Source organism: Lissotriton helveticus, chromosome 8 (genome assembly GCF_964261635.1).
Source record: "Lissotriton helveticus chromosome 8, aLisHel1.1, whole genome shotgun sequence".
In the NCBI taxonomy this organism is placed as follows: domain Eukaryota; kingdom Metazoa; phylum Chordata; class Amphibia; order Caudata; family Salamandridae; genus Lissotriton; species Lissotriton helveticus.
In genome coordinates, this window is record NC_136069.1 from 773,860,442 (window position 1) to 773,883,845 (window position 23,404).

Sequence of the window (23,404 nt, forward strand, 5' to 3'; positions counted from 1 at the left end):
GCCGGGACGGAAGTATAACCAGCAGGAAGGTATGTACATATCCTTCTTGTGATACAATGCACCAGTGATATCAACTATAAACATGCCTGGTATGTAACAAGATGCCTCTTATGACTTTCAGGCAACACTAACTCTACTACAGTGACTCAGGTATGCTAGGGCTTAGGGCCCTTCTCACGGTCACTAAAGGACACAAAGTGTACACGACTAAAATATTATTAGAGGCACTGGTATGGTTGGCCCCAAATGCTGTATTTCAAATTGGAGTGATATAATACACCATGATGCATGTAATCACAGAAAACAGCAAGGCACAAACATCTGATCATCAGCATCTTACGTAAATCCAAATAGGATATGCACTATGCATGCCAGAAGTACAACATTGGTAATATGTAACCGTAGATATCCGTCTCACTGTGAAGTCAATTTTTGGTGTAAATTGATCGGTACATTTGGATTGTAGGTGCCACCTCACAATGCTGTGTTTCAATATATTAAGCTGGCAATGAGTGGTTATGTTACATCGCTATGTATATATGTCTTTCCAGTCTCTCAACACACGAGTATCAGTGGAACTAAACCAGTGATAGGCACATATAAATGCACAAATTGTAAATCATGTGCAACAGCCATACAAGCACAAACATTACATTTTAATGATCATGATATTGCTCCCGAAAATTTAACCAACTGTCGGACATCAAATGTAATTTACCTAATAATATGTCCTGCAAACTGGGCTATGTAGGGGAAACAGGGAGAGCCCTAAATGTACGATTGACAGAAAATAGGTCAGCAATTAGGACTAGGAAAATGATGGTCCCTATGGTCAATCATTACATTGAGAAAAACCAAGCACCGGATGATATGCAGTGGTATATCTTATAAAGAATCAATCAGAGAGAGGGGCTAGGCACAGATAAAATCAGAAAACTTAGAGAAGTCTATTGGATTTTTGTATTGGAGACATCAACCAGAGGGCTGAATCTTGAAATACCCTGGGATCAGGCTATTAAATAGAGATTGACTGTATTGAGAGGAATACGTTCCTCTTGTTTTCTTCATAATAACAAAGAATAATTTCTCCAAAAGAATAATTTACAGGATAGAGATTCATGGACATAAAAGAACAATTGGTTTGATACATTATTAGTCAGGGCTTAGATCCCTGTGATAGAGCATCAGGCCTGTTGATTTACAGTGAAGAAATATATATTGACATCAATATATTCATATTGTCACTTGATGAATAACATATGATTAAAATACGTAACAATAAATGATGCTGCCATATTAAATAGCAGGTGTAAATTGGCAACTACACGTATGTTACACTCGACTCCTTACAAGGTAGAAACGCCAGAACTAGCTTCACTCTGCTGATTCTGTCTCAACATCGAGATATGAGTTGGGTTAAACAAAAATATTCCATACAAAAGTCTGAACCCAAAGTATAAATATCATTGTTAAAATAAGGAAGGAGTCCACGATAATCATTAAGGTTGAAATGATTAGGAAAATAAAATGGACACTAACCTAGACTACAATAACTGATATCATTAATAACGATTCTCTATAATAAAGTGCCTACAAGCATATACAATATAGGTAACAAGATACGCTTAAAGGGACCAGTAAAAACCCGATACGATACGCTTCCGGGACCACTCAAAACATCACTTTAAGATGGCGGCCACAATAGACACAATACATGACAGAGAGGTACAGCATGCGTTAGGACGCTGGTAATGATCGCGAGACAGGACTTAAAATGGAAGGAAAGAGGGCCGCCAAACTACACAGAGAAATCGTTCGGAGGTACAAGAGGACCTGTCTCACTACTGGTAACCCATTAGCTTCACTCTAGATTTATTAGACGGCAAGATTGTTGCAATAAGGGCTGGAGAATTCGGTTAGTTACACGTTAAATCTTAGAATTTAGGTTGACCCCGTAAAAAACTATTGAAATCGGGGTTTTTTCCGTTCATTTTTATACACATGGTAAATTAGTTGAAAATATATGTTCCTGCCTCAACATGTGGACTTATCAAGTAACATTTCATTATATAGAAAAAAGTCCATTTAAGCACACTGAAGGTATGGTCACTTAGGTTTTTCTGACCACGTTTACAAATACATGCAGATATGCTGTCTCCATCCATAAGATATATCGTCCCTGGGATACAGGACGCTTAGTCGCTACAAAATAAACCCTGGCCAGGTTTACAATTACATGCAAATATGCTGTTCCTATCCACACGATATATCGTTCCTGGGATATAGGACTCTTAGTTGCTACGAAATAAACTCAATTAGTTGTATACAATTATAAAGCACAATAAAAATTGACTATGCCCTAACTAATAAGGATTGCAAAAAATACAGTTGATGGACAGAATGTAGAACAATGTCATACATTCACCCCAGTACAAGGATCTGGGCCTAAATCCATCGTTTTTTGCACTCCACACCACCCTGGGTTAGACACTGGCTATATGCAAATCAGCTCTGACCCTGTGCCTCATGGGAACAGTCCAGTCCGAACTACCAAGCCATGTCTTTCTCAGACCGGAATCAAGCATCCAAGGACCGGTTTCTGGCTATCAGCCTTCATCAGCCTGGATAGCTTGACTCCAGTGGTGTGGAGAGCCTGGGACTCACGTCTGAGCATACCCAGCCCACTCGGGGTGAAAATTGCAAAAAATACAGTTGATGGACAGAATGTAGAACAATGTCATACATTCACCCCAGTACAAGGATCTGGGCCTAAATCCATCGTTTTTTTGCATTCCACACCACCCTGGGTTAGACACTGGCTATATGCAAATCAGCTCTGACCCTGTGCCTCATGGGAACAGTCCAGTACGAACTACCAAGCCATGTCTTTCCCAGACCGGAATCAAGCATCCAAGGACCGGTTTCTGGCTATCAGCCTGGATAGTTAGACTCCAGTGGTGTGGAGAGCCTGGGACTCACGTCTGAGCATACCCAGCCCACTCGGGGTGAAAATTGCAAAAAATACAGTTGATGGGCAGAATGTAGAACAATGTCATACATTCACCCCAGTACAAGGATATGGGCCTAAATCCATCGTTTTTTTGCACTCCACACCACCCTGGGTTAGACACTGGCTATATGCAAATCAGCTCTGACCCTGTGCCTCATGGGAACAGTCCAGTCCGAACTACCAAGCCATGTCTTTCCCAGACCGGAATCAAGCATCCAAGGACCGGTTTCTGGCTATCAGCCTTCATCAGCCTGGATAGCTTGACTCCAGTGGTGTGGAGAGCCTGGGACTCACGTCTGAGCATACCCAGCCCACTTGGGGTGAAAATTGCAAAAAATACAGTTGATGGACAGAATGTAGAACAATGTCATACATTCACCCCAGTACAAGGATCTGGGCCTAAATCCATCGTTTTTTGCACTCCACACCACCCTGGGTTAGACACTGGCTATATGCAAATCAGCTCTGACCCTGTGCCTCATGGGAACAGTCCAGTCCGAACTACCAAGCCATGTCTTTCTCAGACCGGAATCAAGCATCCAAGGACCGGTTTCTGGCTATCAGCCTTCATCAGCCTGGATAGCTTGACTCCAGTGGTGTGGAGAGCCTGGGACTCACGTCTGAGCATACCCAGCCCACTCGGGGTGAAAATTGCAAAAAATACAGTTGATGGACAGAATGTAGAACAATGTCATACATTCACCCCAGTACAAGGATCTGGGCCTAAATCCATCGTTTTTTTGCATTCCACACCACCCTGGGTTAGACACTGGCTATATGCAAATCAGCTCTGACCCTGTGCCTCATGGGAACAGTCCAGTACGAACTACCAAGCCATGTCTTTCCCAGACCGGAATCAAGCATCCAAGGACCGGTTTCTGGCTATCAGCCTTCATCAGCCTGGATAGTTAGACTCCAGTGGTGTGGAGAGCCTGGGACTCACGTCTGAGCATACCCAGCCCACTCGGGGTGAAAATTGCAAAAAATACAGTTGATGGACAGAATGTAGAACAATGTCATACATTCAGCCCAGTACAAGGATCTGGGCCTAAATCCATCGTTTTTTTGCACTCCACACCACCCTGGGTTAGACACTGGCTATATGCAAATCAGCTCTGACCCTGTGCCTCATGGGAACAGTCCAGTCCGAACTACCAATCCATGTCTTTCCCAGACCGGAATCAAGCATCCAAGGACCGGTTTCTGGCTATCAGCCTTCATCAGCCTGGATAGCTTGACTCCAGTGGTGTGGAGAGCCTGGGACTCACGTCTGAGCATACCCAGCCCACTCGGGGTGAAAATTGCAAAAAATACAGTTGATGGACAGAATGTAGAACAATGTCATACATTCACCCCAGTACAAGGATCTGGGCCTAAATCCATCGTTTTTTTGCACTCCACACCACCCTGGGTTAGACACTGGCTATATGCAAATCAGCTCTGACCCTGTGCCTCATGGGAACAGTCCAGTCCGAACTACCAAGCCATGTCTTTCCCAGACCGGAATCAAGCATCCAAGGATCGGTTTCTGGCTATCAGCCTTCATCAGCCTGGATAGCTTGACTCCAGTGGTGTGGAGAGCCTGGGACTCACGTCTGAGCATACCCAGCCCACTCGGGGTGAAAATTGCAAAAAATACAGTTGATGGACAGAATGTAGAACAATGTCATACATTCACCCCGTACAAGGATCTGGGCCTAAATCCATCGTTTTTTTGCACTCCACACCACCCTGGGTTAGACACTGGCTATATGCAAATCAGCTCTGACCCTGTGCCTCATGGGAACAGTCCAGTCCGAACTACCAAGCCATGTCTTTCCCAGACCGGAATCAAGCATCCAAGGACCGGTTTCTGGCTATCAGCCTTCATCAGCCTGGATAGCTTGACTCCAGTGGTGTGGAGAGCCTGGGACTCACGTCTGAGCATACCCAGCCCACTCAGGGTGAAAATTGCAAAAAATACAGTTGATGGACAGAATGTAGAACAATGTCATACATTCACCCCAGTACAAGGATCTGGGCCTAAATCCATCGTTTTTTTGCACTCCACACCACCCTGGGTTAGACACTGGCTATATGCAAATCAGCTCTGACCCTGTGCCTCATGGGAACAGTCCAGTCCGAACTACCAATCCATGTCTTTCCCAGACCGGAATCAAGCATCCAAGGACCGGTTTCTGGCTATCAGCCTTCATCAGCCTGGATAGCTTGACTCCAGTGGTGTGGTGAGCCTGGGACTCACGTCTGAGCATACCCAGCCGACTCGGGGTGAAAATTGCAAAAAATACAGTTGATGGGCAGAATGTAGAACAATGTCATACATTCAGCCCAGTACAAGGATCTGGGCCTAAATCCATCGTTTTTTTGCACTCCACACCACCCTGGGTTAGACACTGGCTATATGCAAATCAGCTCTGACCCTGTGCCTCATGGGAACAGTCCAGTCCGAACTACCAATCCATGTCTTTCCCAGACCGGAATCAAGCATCCAAGGACCGGTTTCTGGCTATCAGCCTTCATCAGCCTGGATAGCTTGACTCCAGTGGTGTGGAGAGCCTGGGACTCACGTCTGAGCATACCCAGCCCACTCGGGGTGAAAATTGCAAAAAATACAGTTGATGGACAGAATGTAGAACAATGTCATACATTCACCCCAGTACAAGGATCTGGGCCTAAATCCATCGTTTTTTTGCACTCCACACCACCCTGGGTTAGACACTGGCTATATGCAAATCAGCTCTGACCCTGTGCCTCATGGGAACAGTCCAGTCCGAACTACCAAGCCATGTCTTTCCCAGACCGGAATCAAGCATCCAAGGATCGGTTTCTGGCTATCAGCCTTCATCAGCCTGGATAGCTTGACTCCAGTGGTGTGGAGAGCCTGGGAATCACGTCTGAGCATACCCAGCCCACTCGGGGTGAAAATTGCAAAAAATACAGTTGATGGACAGAATGTAGAACAATGTCATACATTCACCCCGTACAAGGATCTGGGCCTAAATCCATCGTTTTTTTGCACTCCACACCACCCTGGGTTAGACACTGGCTATACGCAAATCAGCTCTGACCCTGTGCCTCATGGGAACAGTCCAGTCCGAACTACCAATCCATGTCTTTCCCAGACCGGAATCAAGCATCCAAGGACCGGTTTCTGGCTATCAGCCTTCATCAGCCTGGATAGCTTGACTCCAGTGGTGTGGAGAGCCTGGGACTCACGTCTGAGCATACCCAGCCCACTCGGGTGAAAATTGCAAAAAATACAGTTGATGGACAGAATGTAGAACAATGTCATACATTCACCCCGTACAAGGATCTGGGCCTAAATCCATCGTTTTTTTGCACTCCACACCACCCTGGGTTAGACACTGGCTATATGCAAATCAGCTCTGACCCTGTGCCTCATGGGAACAGTCCAGTCCGAACTACCAAGCCATGTCTTTCCCAGACCGGAATCAAGCATCCAAGGACCGGTTTCTGGCTATCAGCCTTCATCAGCCTGGATAGCTTGACTCCAGTGGTGTGGAGAGCCTGGGACTCACGTCTGAGCATACCCAGCCCACTCAGGGTGAAAATTGCAAAAAATACAGTTGATGGACAGAATGTAGAACAATGTCATACATTCACCCCAGTACAAGGATCTGGGCCTAAATCCATCGTTTTTTTGCACTCCACACCACCCTGGGTTAGACACTGGCTATATGCAATCCAGCTCTGACCCTGTGCCTCATGGGAACAGTCCAGTCTGAACTACCAAGCCATGTCTTTCCCAGACCGGAATCAAGCATCCAAGGACCGGTTTCTGGCTATCAGCCTTCATCAGCCTGGATAGCTTGACTCCAGTGGTGTGGAGAGCCTGGGACTCACGTCTGAGCATACCCAGCCCACTCGGGGTGAAAATTGCAAAAAATACAGTTGATGGACAGAATGTAGAACAATGTCATACATTCACCCCAGTACAAGGATATGGGCCTAAATCCATCGTTTTTTTGCACTCCACACCACCCTGGGTTAGACACTGGCTATATGCAAATCAGCTCTGACCCTGTGCCTCATGGGAACAGTCCAGTCCGAACTACCAAGCCATGTCTTTCCCAGACCGGAATCAAGCATCCAAGGATCGGTTTCTGGCTATCAGCCTTCATCAGCCTGGATAGCTTGACTCCAGTGGTGTGGTGAGCCTGGGACTCACGTCTGAGCATACCCAGCCGACTCGGGGTGAAAATTGCAAAAAATACAGTTGATGGGCAGAATGTAGAACAATGTCATACATTCAGCCCAGTACAAGGATCTGGGCCTAAATCCATCGTTTTTTTGCACTCCACACCACCCTGGGTTAGACACTGGCTATATGCAAATCAGCTCTGACCCTGTGCCTCATGGGAACAGTCCAGTCCGAACTACCAATCCATGTCTTTCCCAGACCGGAATCAAGCATCCAAGGACCGGTTTCTGGCTATCAGCCTTCATCAGCCTGGATAGCTTGACTCCAGTGGTGTGGAGAGCCTGGGACTCACGTCTGAGCATACCCAGCCCACTCGGGGTGAAAATTGCAAAAAATACAGTTGATGAACAGAATGTAGAACAATGTCATACATTCACCCCAGTACAAGGATCTGGGCCTAAATCCATCGTTTTTTTGCACTCCACACCACCCTGGGTTAGACACTGGCTATATGCAAATCAGCTCTGACCCTGTGCCTCATGGGAACAGTCCAGTCCGAACTACCAAGCCATGTCTTTCCCAGACCGGAATCAAGCATCCAAGGATCGGTTTCTGGCTATCAGCCTTCATCAGCCTGGATAGCTTGACTCCAGTGGTGTGGAGAGCCTGGGAATCACGTCTGAGCATACCCAGCCCACTCGGGGTGAAAATTGCCAAAAATACAGTTGATGGACAGAATGTAGAACAATGTCATACATTCACCCCGTACAAGGATCTGGGCCTAAATCCATCGTTTTTTTGCACTCCACACCACCCTGGGTTAGACACTGGCTATACGCAAATCAGTTCTGACCCTGTGCCTCATGGGAACAGTCCAGTCCGAACTACCAATCCATGTCTTTCCCAGACCGGAATCAAGCATCCAAGGACCGGTTTCTGGCTATCAGCCTTCATCAGCCTGGATAGCTTGACTCCAGTGGTGTGGAGAGCCTGGGACTCACGTCTGAGCATACCCAGCCCACTCGGGGTGAAAATTGCAAAAAATACAGTTGATGGACAGAATGTAGAACAATGTCATACATTCACGCCGTACAAGGATCTGGGCCTAAATCCATCGTTTTTTTGCACTCCACACCACCCTGGGTTAGACACTGGCTATATGCAAATCAGCTCTGACCCTGTGCCTCATGGGAACAGTCCAGTCCGAACTACCAAGCCATGTCTTTCCCAGACCGGAATCAAGCATCCAAGGACCGGTTTCTGGCTATCAGCCTTCATCAGCCTGGATAGCTTGACTCCAGTGGTGTGGAGAGCCTGGGACTCACGTCTGAGCATACCCAGCCCACTCAGGGTGAAAATTGCAAAAAATACAGTTGATGGACAGAATGTAGAACAATGTCATACATTCACCCCAGTACAAGGATCTGGGCCTAAATCCATCGTTTTTTTGCACTCCACACCACCCTGGGTTAGACACTGGCTATATGCAATCCAGCTCTGACCCTGTGCCTCATGGGAACAGTCCAGTCTGAACTACCAAGCCATGTCTTTCCCAGACCGGAATCAAGCATCCAAGGACCGGTTTCTGGCTATCAGCCTTCATCAGCCTGGATAGCTTGACTCCAGTGGTGTGGAGAGCCTGGGACTCACGTCTGAGCATACCCAGCCCACTCGGGGTGAAAATTGCAAAAAATACAGTTGATGGACAGAATGTAGAACAATGTCATACATTCACCCCAGTACAAGGATATGGGCATAAATCCATCATTTTTTTGAACTCCACACCACCCTGGGTTAGACACTGGCTATATGCAAATCAGCTCTGACCCTGTGCCTCATGGGAACAGTCCAGTCCGAACTACCAAGCCATGTCTTTCCCAGACCGGAATCAAGCATCCAAGGATCGGTTTCTGGCTATCAGCCTTCATCAGCCTGGATAGCTTGACTCCAGTGGTGTGGAGAGCCTGGGACTCACGTCTGAGCATACCCAGCCCACTCGGGGTGAAAATTGCAAAAAATACAGTTGATGGACAGAATGTAGAACAATGTCATACATTCACCCCGTACAAGGATCTGGGCCTAAATCCATCGTTTTTTTGCACTCCACACCACCCTGGGTTAGACACTGGCTATATGCAAATCAGCTCTGACCCTGTGCCTCATGGGAACAGTCCAGTCCGAACTACCAATCCATGTCTTTCCCAGACCGGAATCAAGCATCCAAGGACCGGTTTCTGGCTATCAGCCTTCATCAGCCTGGATAGCTTGACTCCAGTGGTGTGGTGAGCCTGGGACTCACGTCTGAGCATACCCAGCCCACTCGGGGTGAAAATTGCAAAAAATACAGTTGATGGACAGAATGTAGAACAATGTCATACATTCACCCCAGTACAAGGATATGGGCCTAAATCCATCGTTTTTTTGCACTCCACACCACCCTGGGTTAGACACTGGCTATATGTAAATCAGCTCCGACCCTGTGCCTCATGGGAACAGTCCAGTCCGAACTACCAAGCCATGTCTTTCCCAGACCGGAATCAAGCATCCAAGGACCGGTTTCTGGCTATCAGCCTTCATCAGCCTGGATAGCTTGACTCCAGTGGTGTGGAGAGCCTGGGACTCACGTCTGAGCATACCCAGCCCACTCGGGGTGAAAATTGCAAAAAATACAGTTGATGGACAGAATGTAGAACAATGTCATACATTCACCCCAGTACAAGGATCTGGGCCTAAATCCATTGTTTTTTTGCACTCCACACCACCCTGGGTTAGACACTGGCTATATGCAAATCAGCTCTGACCCTGTGCCTCATGGGAACAGTCCAGTCCGAACTACCAAGCCATGTCTTTCCCAGACCGGAATCAAGCATCCAAGGACCGGTTTCTGGCTATCAGCCTTCATCAGCCTGGATAGCTTGACTCCAGTGGTGTGGAGAGCCTGGGACTCACGTCTGAGCATACCCAGCCCACTCGGGGTGAAAATTGCAAAAAATACAGTTGATGGACAGAATATAGAACAATGTCATACATTCACCCCGTACAAGGATCTGGGCCTAAATCCATTGTTTTTTTGCACTCCACACCACCCTGGGTTAGACACTGGCTATATGCAAATCAGCTCTGACCCTGTGCCTCATGGGAACAGTCCAGTCCGAACTACCAATCCATGTCTTTCCCAGACCGGAATCAAGCATCCAAGGACCGGTTTCTGGCTATCAGCCTTCATCAGCCTGGATAGCTTGACTCCAGTGGTGTGGAGAGCCTGGGACTCACGTCTGAGCATACCCAGCCCACTCGGGGTGAAAATTGCAAAAAATACAGTTGATGGACAGAATGTAGAACAATGTCATACATTCACCCCAGTACAAGGATATGGGCCTAAATCCATCGTTTTTTTGCACTCCACACCACCCTGGGTTAGACACTGGCTATATGCAAATCAGCTCTGACCCTGTGCCTCATGGGAACAGTCCAGTCCGAACTACCAAGCCATGTCTTTCCCAGACCGGAATCAAGCATCCAAGGACCGGTTTCTGGCTATCAGCCTTCATCAGCCTGGATAGCTTGACTCCAGTGGTGTGGAGAGCCTCGGACTCACGTCTGAGCATACCCAGCCCACTCGAGGTGAAAATTGCAAAAAATACAGTTGATGGACAGAATGTAGAACAATGTCATACATTCACCCCAGTACAAGGATCTGGGCCTAAATCCATCGTTTTTTTGCACTCCACACCACCCTGGGTTAGACACTGGCTATATGCAAATCAGCTCTGACCCTGTGCCTCATGGGAACAGTCCAGTCCGAACTTCCAATCCATGTCTTTCCCAGACCGGAATCAAGCATCCAAGGACCGGTTTCTGGCTATCAGCCTTCATCAGCCTGGATAGCTTGACTCCAGTGGTGTGGTGAGCCTGGGACTCACGTCTGAGCATACCCAGCCCACTCGGGGTGAAAATTGCAAAAAATACAGTTGATGGACAGAATGTAGAACAATGTCATACATTCACCCCAGTACAAGGATATGGGCCTAAATCCATCGTTTTTTTGCACTCCACACCACCCTGGGTTAGACACTGGCTATATGCAAATCAGCTCTGACCCTGTGCCTCATGGGAACAGTCCAGTCCGAACTACCAAGCCATGTCTTTCCCAGACCGGAATCAAGCATCCAAGGACCGGTTTCTGGCTATCAGCCTTCATCAGCCTGGATAGCTTGACTCCAGTGGTGTGGAGAGCCTGGGACTCACGTCTGAGCATACCCAGCCCACTCGGGGTGAAAATTGCAAAAAATACAGTTGATGGATAGAATGTAGAACAATGTCATACATTCACCCCAGTACAAGGATCTGGGCCTAAATCCATCGTTTTTTTGCACTCCACACCACCCTGGGTTAGACACTGGCTATATGCAAATCAGCTCGGACCCTGTGCCTCATGGGAACAGTCCAGTCCGAACTACCAAGCCATGTCTTTCCCAGACCGGAATCAAGCATCCAAGGACCGGTTTCTGGCTATCAGCCTTCATCAGCCTGGATAGCTTGACTCCAGTGGTGTGGAGAGCCTGGGACTCACGTCTGAGCATACCCAGCCCACTCGGGGTGAAAATTGCAAAAAATACAGTTGATGGACAGAATGTAGAACAATGTCATACATTCACCCCGTACAAGGATCTGGGCCTAAATCCATCGTTTTTTTGCACTCCACACCACCCTGGGTTAGACACTGGCTATATGCAAATCAGCTCTGACCCTGTGCCTCATGGGAACAGTCCAGTCCGAACTACCAATCCATGTCTTTCCCAGACCGGAATCAAGCATCCAAGGACCGGTTTCTGGCTATCAGCCTTCATCAGCCTGGATAGCTTGACTCCAGTGGTGTGGAGAGCCTGGGACTCACGTCTGAGCATACCCAGCCCACTCGGGGTGAAAATTGCAAAAAATACAGTTGATGGACAGAATGTAGAACAATGTCATACATTCACCCCAGTACAAGGATATGGGCCTAAATCCATCGTCTTTTTGCACTCCACACCACCCTGGGTTAGACACTGGCTATATGCAAATCAGCTCTGACCCTGTGCCTCATGGGAACAGTCCAGTCCGAACTACCAAGCCATGTCTTTCCCAGACCGGAATCAAGCATCCAAGGACCGGTTTCTGGCTATCAGCCTTCATCAGCCTGGATAGCTTGACTCCAGTGGTGTGGAGAGCCTGGGACTCACGTCTGAGCATACCCAGCCCACTCGGGGTGAAAATTGCAAAAAATACAGTTGATGGACAGAATGTAGAACAATGTCATACATTCACCCCAGTACAAGGATCTGGGCCTAAATCCATCGTTTTTTTGCACTCCACACCACCCTGGGTTAGACACTGGCTATATGCAAATCAGCTCTGACCCTGTGCCTCATGGGAACAGTCCAGTCCGAACTACCAAGCCATGTCTTTCCCAGACCGGAATCAAGCATCCAAGGACCGGTTTCTGGCTATCAGCCTTCAACAGCCTGGATAGCTTGACTCCAGTAGTGTGGAGAGCCTGGGACTCACGTCTGAGCATACCCACCCCACTCGGGGTGAAAATTGCAAAAAATACAGTTGATGGACAGAATGTAGAACAATGTCATACATTCACCCCAGTACGAGGATCTGGGCATAAATCCATCTTTTTTTGCACTCCACACCACCCTGGGTTAGACACTGGCTATATGCAAATCAGCTCTGACCCTGTGCCTCATGGGAACAGTCCAGTCCGAACTACCAAGCCATGTCTTTCCCAGACCGGAATCAAGCATCCAAGGACCGGTTTCTGGCTATCAGCCTTCATCAGCCTGGATAACTTGACTCCAGTGGTGTGGAGAGCCTGGGACTCACGTCTGAGCATACCCAGCCCACTCGGGGTGAACATTGCAAAAAATACAGTTGATGGACAGAATGTAGAACAATGTCATACATTCACCCCAGTACAAGGATCTGGGCCTAAATCCATCGTTTTTTTGCACTCCACACCACCCTGGGTTAGACACTGGCTATATGCAAATCAGCTCTGACTCTGTGCCTCATGGGAACAGTCCAGTCCGAACTACCAAGCCATGTCTTTCCCAGACCGGAATCAAGCATCCAAGGACCGGTTTCTGGCTATCAGCCTTCATCAGCCTGGATAGCTTGACTCCAGTGGTGTGGAGAGCCTGGGACTCACGTCTGAGCATACCCAGCCCACTCGGGGTGAAAATTGCAAAAAATACAGTTGATGGACAGAATGTAGAACAATGTCATACATTCACCCCAGTACAAGGATCTGGGCCTAAATCCATCGTTTTTTTGCACTCCACACCACCCTGGGTTAGACACTGGCTATATGCAAATCAGCTCTGACCCTGTGCCTCATGGGAACAGTCCAGTCCGAACTACCAAGCCATGTCTTTCCCAGAACGGAATCAAGCATCCAAGGACCGGTTTCTGGCTATCAGCCTTCATCAGCCTGGATAGCTTGACTCCAGTGGTGTGGAGAGCCTGGGACTCACGTCTGAGCATACCCAGCCCACTCGGGGTGAAAATTGCAAAAAATACAGTTGATGGACAGAATGTAGAACAATGTCATACATTCACCCCAGTACAAGGATCTGGGCCTAAATCCATCATTTTTTTGCACTACACACCACCCTGGGTTAGACACTGGCTATATGCAAATCTATATATATATGTGGTAAATAAATAATTAATTACCGGTACTATTTTTGAATACATTAATAATAACAGATAGCTCAATAAATAAGAGGCAGGATCCAAAGAATCTGAGTCGAACGGGCTTTATTCAGGCATAAGGGAAGGGACAGGATCGGGACAGCCTGAAATAGAATGGCAAGGAAGGCAGCTGCAACGTTTCACCAACAGTACAAGGTATATATAGTAAAACATCACAATTACATTACATACAGTAGGCGTAACTAGTGACAAACGTAAGATAAGAACACATGGGCGTGAAAAGAAGGCGTGCACAGGGCGTGCACGTAGACATGTGATGAGAACGTCACGGAAGTGTCATAAAGTGGGTGGAAACATGGAGGGGGCTACCTGAGCAGCTGGAACCTTTAACCTAGTGGTGCGCGCAAATGGGCAATGACGTGTTACCGGGGAGAACTGGGGGCTATGACTTCTGCACTAGAAGAGAAGACTAAAGTCTGCGGCGTCAGGACGACATGTACCTATAGCATATCTGGTATCTGGTGTTTGGAGTACATGTTGATAGAATCTAAAAGTTATCAGGGCAAAGGCTACTTGACACTAAGGCTGGTGCATGCATATATTCTACATGTATTGCGTGTGCTATGAATCTTCTATGGATATTAATACAGTAATTCTCTTGCACGGAGACAGAAAGACTAGACTAGAGCTGGAGATGTTTATGCGGTTCGTTAGCTTAGGAATGTGAAGACGGAGAGCTGAACTGATAACTAGAGGCATAACATATTCTTGGCAGACAGGCAGGCAGAGCCAGGCCGGGCACCGCGCTGCGCGGCAGGAAGCAAGTGAAGGGTCAGGGATGCAGGTGGGGGCTGCATCGCTCCTCGGAGTGGGTTCAGGAGACTGGAGCTTGAATCTGGTGTCCGGGCCCTTTTGAGGCCTAGAAACGGGGACAATGCGGTGAATATAACGTGCACACTGTAAAACGTGGCAACATAGGCCTAATACTCGTTGCTTTCACGAGAACTGGAAACTGGCATACTAGAGTTGGACACAACTATAATTGCGTCTTTAATCGATCATAGGGGGATATATGCATATCGGTCATGCACATATAACATAGGATGGGGAACACGTCGGCACATATAACAAGGCAAAATTCAATTTTCCTCATTCCCTCCTTGTGCCCTACGTTTCCATCAGGAAACATCAATATTCATGATACCATCTATCTGTTCATATAGCATCAATTGCTCGTCTCGAATTGTCTTGGAACGGGACTTAGGACTAGGAATACAAGATGTAGCATACAAACCGCAAATCGCAGGGCCACATTGTAAACAAAGGCAGCAACTGAATATGATCATTACTGCTATACCTAGGAATGACAATACTTTCCATCCCCAGGCAGATATTATACTCCAGAGCCAACCGGACCATGTCCAGGTGCCTGGATTCTGGTGTAACTGATGGGCAATTTCATGAAGTCTGGTTATAGCTGAATAAACAGACGGTGCGTTATTAGGAATGAAAATGCAGCAAGTAGATCCGATGACTCTACAAGCTCCTCCCCTATCGGCCAGTATGACGTCAAGGACGAGACGATTTTGGAGCACGACAAATCTCATAGCAGATTGCTCTTCAGTCAAGTTACCTAGAGCGGAAGTAGTCTCATTCACTACTGCTTCAAGGGTTCTGGTTAGCCTACGTATTAGCTTACTATTCTGGACAGGACCTATGAAGAAAAAGAAACCTTTATTGAAGTCTTGATATTGTTCTAAGGCAGTTTCAGTTTGATCGACAATTGGGGACTCAGCCTCCCTTCTATGTCTAACGTGTACTAGATGTGTGTTTCTATGATAATCGGATGGGGCTAGGAAAACTGGTGGCAGTAGGAAGGCAATGTAACATGTTCCATCCCAATCTAGGGGCAGACGTACATATGCAGTCTGGCCACATACAAAATAAGAATGACGTGAGGCTTTGAAAATAGATTTCCCACTGTCACTATACTCGACTACAGTAGTACAATCACTATGACCTACATGTGCGGAACCATTCTTTCTGACACATAATTCGCCTTTAACGGGTAGAACTGAAATAGCAGGCAAATCTGGAGTAGTCTCGGACTGAACATTCAAGACCATGAAATTCGAGGAATAATTACCTAGATCATATACTTCATTTTCTAGATCTAACCCTATTCTATGGGAAAGACCTTCCTTGTCTGGGAAACATATTCTATTCAGAAGGGACATATCAGTTGAGGATGACGTTAACGTGGACCATGCTCCACACGAACCATTATGTGAAAACGGATAAGGAAAGAGTGGCAGAACTCCCTTCGGTGTCTGAAAAGGGGGGAGTCGACCACACACCCAACAATTAGTGGCATTGCTGGTCTGGAGTGAATAGTGTAACATTCGGATAAAAGTATTATTACGCATAGCAAGACGATAGGATAACTCGTGAGGAGGCAGGTCACTAAAAGTGTGCTCTACTGTAACATTAGAAAACATATGTACATGTGAATTAATAGGAAAACATAAATGTAAGGCATAACTTATGCAGGTAACCATAAGACTCAGAAATAACATAAAAAACAGAGTAACGATACATCTACTTCGAAGATTCTTTTGATAACGTATTCTCTTAGAGCTTTGACTAACTCTCTCACTGTGTGGGTCTATCTCATACATGTCAGGAACCTGTCTAACCGTTTCACCCGAGAGGGACTTAGACAATTAAACTGGCTGACTTACTAGACCTTAATTTCTCTTTATACTCCTGCTGCGGAGTTTTCTCTAACAGGGGAAGTTTAGATTCAGTGTCTGGGCAGTCCTTGAGAACGGGGCAGTCCTTGAGAAAAGTCTTTGGTTTGAGTCCATGAAATCTCTTTACATGACTGGAGTGTAACCACCCCTTTCTTCCTTCAATCTTCACGGCGGTCCTTGTTGTTAGTAGTACAAGTCTGGGCTCCTTCCAGCGGGGCTCCAGCGGACTTGAACGATCAAAATTCCTCACGAGGACCAGGTCGCCTGGTATGACCTCGTGCGGTTTCACTTCGGTGTTGTCTGGAAAAGCAGCGGCAACCTGTGAACGACAAGATTGTAGTGCAGACATCAAGGAAGCCAAGTAATCTGTCAGCATATTACTGTCAACATCTGTAATGGTAAGTGGTCTAGGTGTACCCCACATATTTGGGGGACGACCGAACACTACCTTGAAAGGGGACAGACCTGAACGGGAGTGAGCGACCATTCTCATATAGAAAAGGGCTACTGGCAGTGCTACCATCCAATCTACGCCTTTCTCTGCGCATACTTTGGCGATTCGGATTTTCAGAGTCTGGTTATGTCTCTCTACGAGACCGGCTGCTTCAGGATGTCGTACACAGTGGAACTTCCACTGGTACCCTAACAGAAGGGATACTTGTTTCATGAGTTCGGATGAGAATGGCTGGCCGTTATCTGAATACACGACCCTTGGTAAACCATAGCGGGGGAAAAACTCACGAACCAACTGCCTAGCAGTGGTCGCAGCGGTGTAATCTGGAACTGGATAGGCTTCTGTCCACCTGGACAAAGCGCATACAACTACGAGGACATACTTGAAACCTCGACATCGCTCCATCTGAATATAATCCATCTGGAGGACTTCAAAAGGGTGGTCAGGAGGATGGAATCCACCTTGTTCCACCGGGACACCTTTACCTGGATTGAACTGACAACAGATCATGCAGGTACGCACTTTCTGCTTCGCTGCTGCTCGTAAATGCTTGTTAAACCAGAGGTTCTGAATACTGTCTAACATGCCTTTTTCTCCTAAATGTGCTGGACTATGTGCGGTGTTAATGATGACTTGAACCATAGAGTCGGGGAGAAACCATGTGGCTTTTCCCTTCGTCAACCATCCTTGATCTGTCTGGACCCCTCCTTGTTCGGACCATTTCTTGATTTCATCAGGAGTAGCATGTGACTGTATATCTATTACATCTTGTGTAGGGTCCTTAACTGTCATACAAGTAGTCTGATCTGGAATGTCTGTCTGTGTCGGGTTAACTGGAATGTCTGGAGTCTGAGCTGTAAGCTTGGCTGTTCGATCTGCTAGATCGTTACCCTGGGTAATGATGTCAGTGACTTTCGTATGTGCCTTGCACTTCATGATAGCGATAGCTGCCGGTAAATGTATTGCATCTAACAGAGCTTGAATGAGGGGGCCATGCTGAATCTTGGTTCCATGAGAAGTCATAAAACCTCTTTCTTGCCAGAGCACTCCAAAGTCGTGTACGACTCCGAATGCATAACGTGAATCCGTGTATATGTTTACTTTCAGGTTCTTGGCTCGTATGCAGGCTTGGGTCAGAGCGACGAGCTCTGCTGCTTGGGCAGACAGGGTGTCAATACGATGTGTTTCTATAACTTCAGTTTCAGTAGTCACTGCATACACGGCTACTAGTTCTCCTGTACCTGTTCTCATACATGAACCATCCACATAAAGTGTCAGGTCGGGATCAGGTAATGCAATGTCTGTCAAGTCTTGTCTTGGCTTAGTCATGGTGTTAACAACTTCCACACAGTCATGTGTGGCAGGATTCGAGGTAACTGAGGGTAACAGTGTAGCGGGATTTAAAATGTTGCAGCGTCTAATTTCTATGTGTGGCTGAAACAATGTCAGTTCATAACCTGTTAAACGTGCAATTGTCAAGTGCTGAGTCTGTGTTCGGTTTAAAAGAACTTCCACGGAGTGTGGAACTTGTACTGTCAGGGAGTGTCCTAACACTATGGAATCACTTTGTCGGATAGCTAGAGCTGTGGCTGCAACTGACATGAGGCACGCAGGCAGCGCCTGGGCTACTGGATCTAATGTGCTAGAAAAATAAGCACAAGGCTTGTATTGTCCTGCTTGATCTTGTGTGAGAACAGATAATGCAGTACCATCACGTTCAGTAACAAAAAGTGTAAAAGGCTTACTGTAGTTCGGTGTTGCTAGAACAGGTGCTTGGCATAAAGCTTTCTTTAACTCATTGAAAACAAGTGTATGTTCCTGGGTCCAAGGGAGGACAGTCGATACGGCTGCCTCCTGTGTCGTTAACTGTATCAGTGGCTTGGCTAGAAATGCGTACTGAGGAATCCATTGTCTGCAGTAAGAAGTGAGGCCGATAAAAGCTCGTACCTCCTTCTGAGTCTTGGGCTTTGGAAGATGTGCTATTAACTGGATACGGTCAGGTGTCAACTGCCTACCCCTCTTGGACAGTAAGTGTCCTAGGTAGACCACTTGCTGGACACAGAATTGCAATTTGGAAGGGGACACCTTGTGCCCCATCTCGGCCAGGAAATACAGGACTGTAAGTGACGCACGTTCGCAATCACGTTCAGAACGGGCTGTGATCAATAGATCATCGACATACTGGAGCAGGGCAGTGTCAGTTGGCATGTGAATATTGTCTAGTTGTCTTTTAAGTGCTTGACTGTAAAAACTAGGACTTTCTGGGAAACCTTGAGGAGCTCGTGTGAATTTATAGCTCCTTCCATTTAAACAGAAACCGAAAAGGAATTGGCTGTCTGGATGAATGGGGACACTAAAGAATGCGTTCTTGAGATCGATAACTGTAAAGAACGTGGCTTCAGAATCAATGGCAGTCAATAGGGAAGAGATATCTGGGACCACTGGGTACTGGGGTATGATACATTTATTAAGTTCTCGAAGGTCAATCACTAATCGATAAACTGGAGGTGCATTGGGATCAGTACGTTTCAGAATCGGAATGATAGGAGAATTACATACATTGGAGTCAGTTTCTACAACTACTCCTTGAGCAATAAGCTCGTCAATAATTTTGGATAAGGCTGCTACAGCCTCAGGTGGCAATTTGTACTGTCGGATTCGTGGTAATACAACACCTTTCTTCAGGGTGACACGATGGGGTGTGATATGCATACAACCTACATCAGTTGGACCTTGCGCCCATAAATGCTGTGGTACATTCAATAATCTCGGATCAAAATCACGTAATACATAATGACCTTTAAAATCTCGCAGAAACAGTCGCACCCCTTCAGGGGAACAGCATATGACTGCTCCTAATTCCTTCAGGGTCTTAATGCCTAGTAAATTTTCTGGACATGATTTCGTAAGTAACAAGTCTGTAGTTCGGGACAATGGACCAACTTCTAGAGTAACTGGTTTCGATATTTCATTAACAATAGGCTTTCCTGAAAATCCAAGGGAAACATTTCTAGAGCCTGAGAGCGGAGCCCCTGGAACCTCGTCATGACTGATGGTAGTCCTACTTGCCCCTGTATCAATCAGAAACTTTCTGTCTTTCCCTAATACTTGACTGTGTACATAGGGACCCTCTTGATCTACAGGAATCTCGATGAGAGGCAAGCCAACCTCCCTCTCTAGGCTGTTTCATGAATACGGCTGATAATCTGGATACTCTGACTGTGCATACTGGTACATCTGCTGTGTAACGTGTTGTGTGGCAGCTATAGGCTGCGGTACTGGAACTGTCTGTTGTGCATTCTGCGGTGGCTGGGCATTCTGCGAAACTTGTTCTTGTCTAGGCGGACGTGGTCTCTCTTTCGTTTTACCAGTAGCTATGTTGTGTTTCAGAACTGCACATTCGTTTATATAATGACCTGGCTGTTTACAGTAATTGCATGTCCCTTTAACGGGAGCTGCAGAATGACTAGTTTGATTCGTACCCCTCTTCTGACTGTCTTGTGGAACAGTCTGTGCAACTAGTACTTTCATTTTCGTGTCTTTCATACGTCTCCTTTCGTGTTCTTGCTCCTCCCTGATTCTGTTCTGGTGATACTGGAGCATCTGGAGCATTTGTGACGGAGTATTAGCTTGCCAGGTACTTTCGACTTTCAGTACTCGATTTTTAACTTGTGGACTTGAATTCTCGACTAGCTTGGTAACAAAAAGATGTGGATACGATTCACTACTTGTTTTCAGACCACTATTAATAATGAAACATTTCTCAAATCTAGAATAAAAATCACTAGTATCTTCATCTTGTTTCTGTTTACAGGCTGAGATGGCATCCCAATCTTCCTTTTTCGTGGCTAGTAATCTTGGCAGGACTTGTATCAGTAACTCGGGCAATGCTTTAGCTTTATCCCCAAGACCGGTACCTGGAACTCGTGTATTATCTTCAGTCTCTAATGCGGTCCAATCTATTTTTTTCTCTCCCACCTCCCATTCTTTCTCTTTGAGTTTTTCATATATGCCCGCAGGCAACAGGACCTTTAACATTTTAATGATATCAGGATACGTGTATTCTCCCATACGGAGCATGTCCTTTAATTCACGGTGGAACCCTGCTGGATCTTTATCGTGACAAGGTATTAACTTCTTCATTTCCAGAAGTTCTATTTTCGTGATAGGGGTGTAAACAAATACTCGTTCTAGACCACCCCCCTCTACCTTAACTGGATGTACTTCTCGTAACGGATTCTGTCTGTCTATATAGAACGATTTTCTTTCTTTACGGGAACAAAATGTGGATTGAGGAACGTTCTGTATTTGTGGCGTTGTTCTAATATGACACTAATTAAATCGGTACCTAGACCTTTCCATCTGTTTAAGAGTAACTCGTTCAATACATCATGTAAAGGACCTGGATCAGAATGCTGATCCTCATACAATGTAATGAGGTGCTGGATCATATACGTACCCACCAGACGTTGCTCGGCTGGGGGCAGTTTCAGAAACATTTGGGCCACTATTTCATCTGGAAAAGTGGTAGAATGACTAGTCTATCGGACTGCTGATCGGGCTAGTTCTTGTTCATGCATGGTACTAAGCTCACTATACCCTATTCGTGATTTCAGAATTTTATCGGTAGCCTGGAATACTTGATCAAGAGAACACTGTTCTGGTACGGGAGGAGGAAAAGCTTTCTTGTAATCTAGACGTGAATGTCGGTCGGAAAGTCTAGTTCTACCTACGTACGCTATTCTGGAGGGATTCTCGCTGTCTACCTCTTCACTAGAAGAGTCATACTCTTTCTCGGTTGCTCTTCTTGCTTCCTCTTTCTGGTGTATACTTATAATTTCCTTACGTATTTTCTTGTACATACTTTCTACACTACCTAGTGTCTTGTGTTTTCCCTCGGCTATATTGTCACTCCATCTTGTCAGGCCTTTCATCTCGTCTTTGTCTTTATCAGGATAATCTTGTTCTCTTATTAAACAGTTAATCAAGAACTGTAAAATCATATTTTGAATCTCGGCTTTCCTGTGTGCCATAGCTTCGTGAATACTTCCTGGATTCTCTCCTGTACGGACAAAACGATATATTCTGTCTAGATGTTCCTTCATGTCGGGCAGGGTAACCAAAAAGTTGGCAACCCGTCTTAAACGTACTGAATATAATAACATGTGATCTTCGCCTGGAACTGGATCATATATACAGTCGGTAAGAAGTCGCTTGAGGTCTGCGTATGTAGCTAGTTTTGGCGTACACTGTAACGCTGCGTCTCGCGGCGTCAGTCGTCTTACTTGGGGCGGGGTGATAGGAGCACCTCCCCCCCCTGCTCCTGTACTAGAATCGTCAGTTAATACTGTACGTGCTGGTAAAGTGACTGGCAAAACGGGTACATTTACTGTGGGCTGGTCCGGGGGTACTGGCACATTAACGTGACCCCCGGGACCCGTGGCTGGAGGAACAGGAATTACATTATTAACAGGCTGCTGAGCGTGAGCAGGCGGAATACGATTTGCATATGCTGGGACTGTGTCGTCCAAATAGGACGAAAGAAAAATTTCAGCTACGGTCGGTTTATGACGTAGCTTAATCGGGACCAATGGTGGCGGTAAATTACAGGGTGCTTCTGGGGTTGCCTTCGGCAAGCCCTCGGCAAGAAGAGGATACATACCTTTAATAAGGGCATTTCTCTGTCTGTCTGACTGTTCTGCTCTAACTCGTTCACCTTCTTCGATTAGCTCCCTTTCTTGGGCTTTTTCTGAGAATTCCCTACTTAATTCTGTTTTCCTGAATTCTTTTTCGGTTCTTTTATGAGATTCTTTGCGCCATAACTCGATGGCATCTTTCTGGGACTGTCTGGCTTTCTTTTTCCATAATGCTTCTTCTACTCGCATGATGCACTCGGCATCCCATGTACCTGATACAGGCCATCTATATTTCTCTTCAAGATCTTTCGTATAATCAACCCATAAGTCTAGATATAATATGGCATCTAAGCCATGCTTGTGATACATGAAATGTCCAGGACTGTCCCTAGGAGGGACAGGAACTGCTTCTTCGAGTAACCCTTTTCTGGTTTTTATCTGACGTAATTTCGAGAACAGAGGCATGGCTGAGTTACACTTGGAACACAATACACAATAATCACAGTAATGAAATGGCAAACAAATCACTCATACCACGACATAGAAATACATTAATAACAGTTCGAACAGAATACTACCTGATACACGGAAAACATAATACTTGAATTTCTCGAGAACGGACTTACTAGAATTACTGGATGCACTGCTAAAACAGTACAGAACATACCGGTCTCATAAAGAGACACG

The 23,404-nt window shown here is 46.2% G+C and overlaps 1 protein-coding gene across 1 annotated transcript in view; it reads right to left on the reverse strand.

Annotated features, from left to right (window-relative positions):
* Positions 1 to 23,404, reverse strand: part of LOC144772911 (uncharacterized) — a 2,519,762-nt gene that overhangs the window by 489,597 nt on the left and 2,006,761 nt on the right. The gene's annotated exons all lie outside the window — the stretch shown is intronic.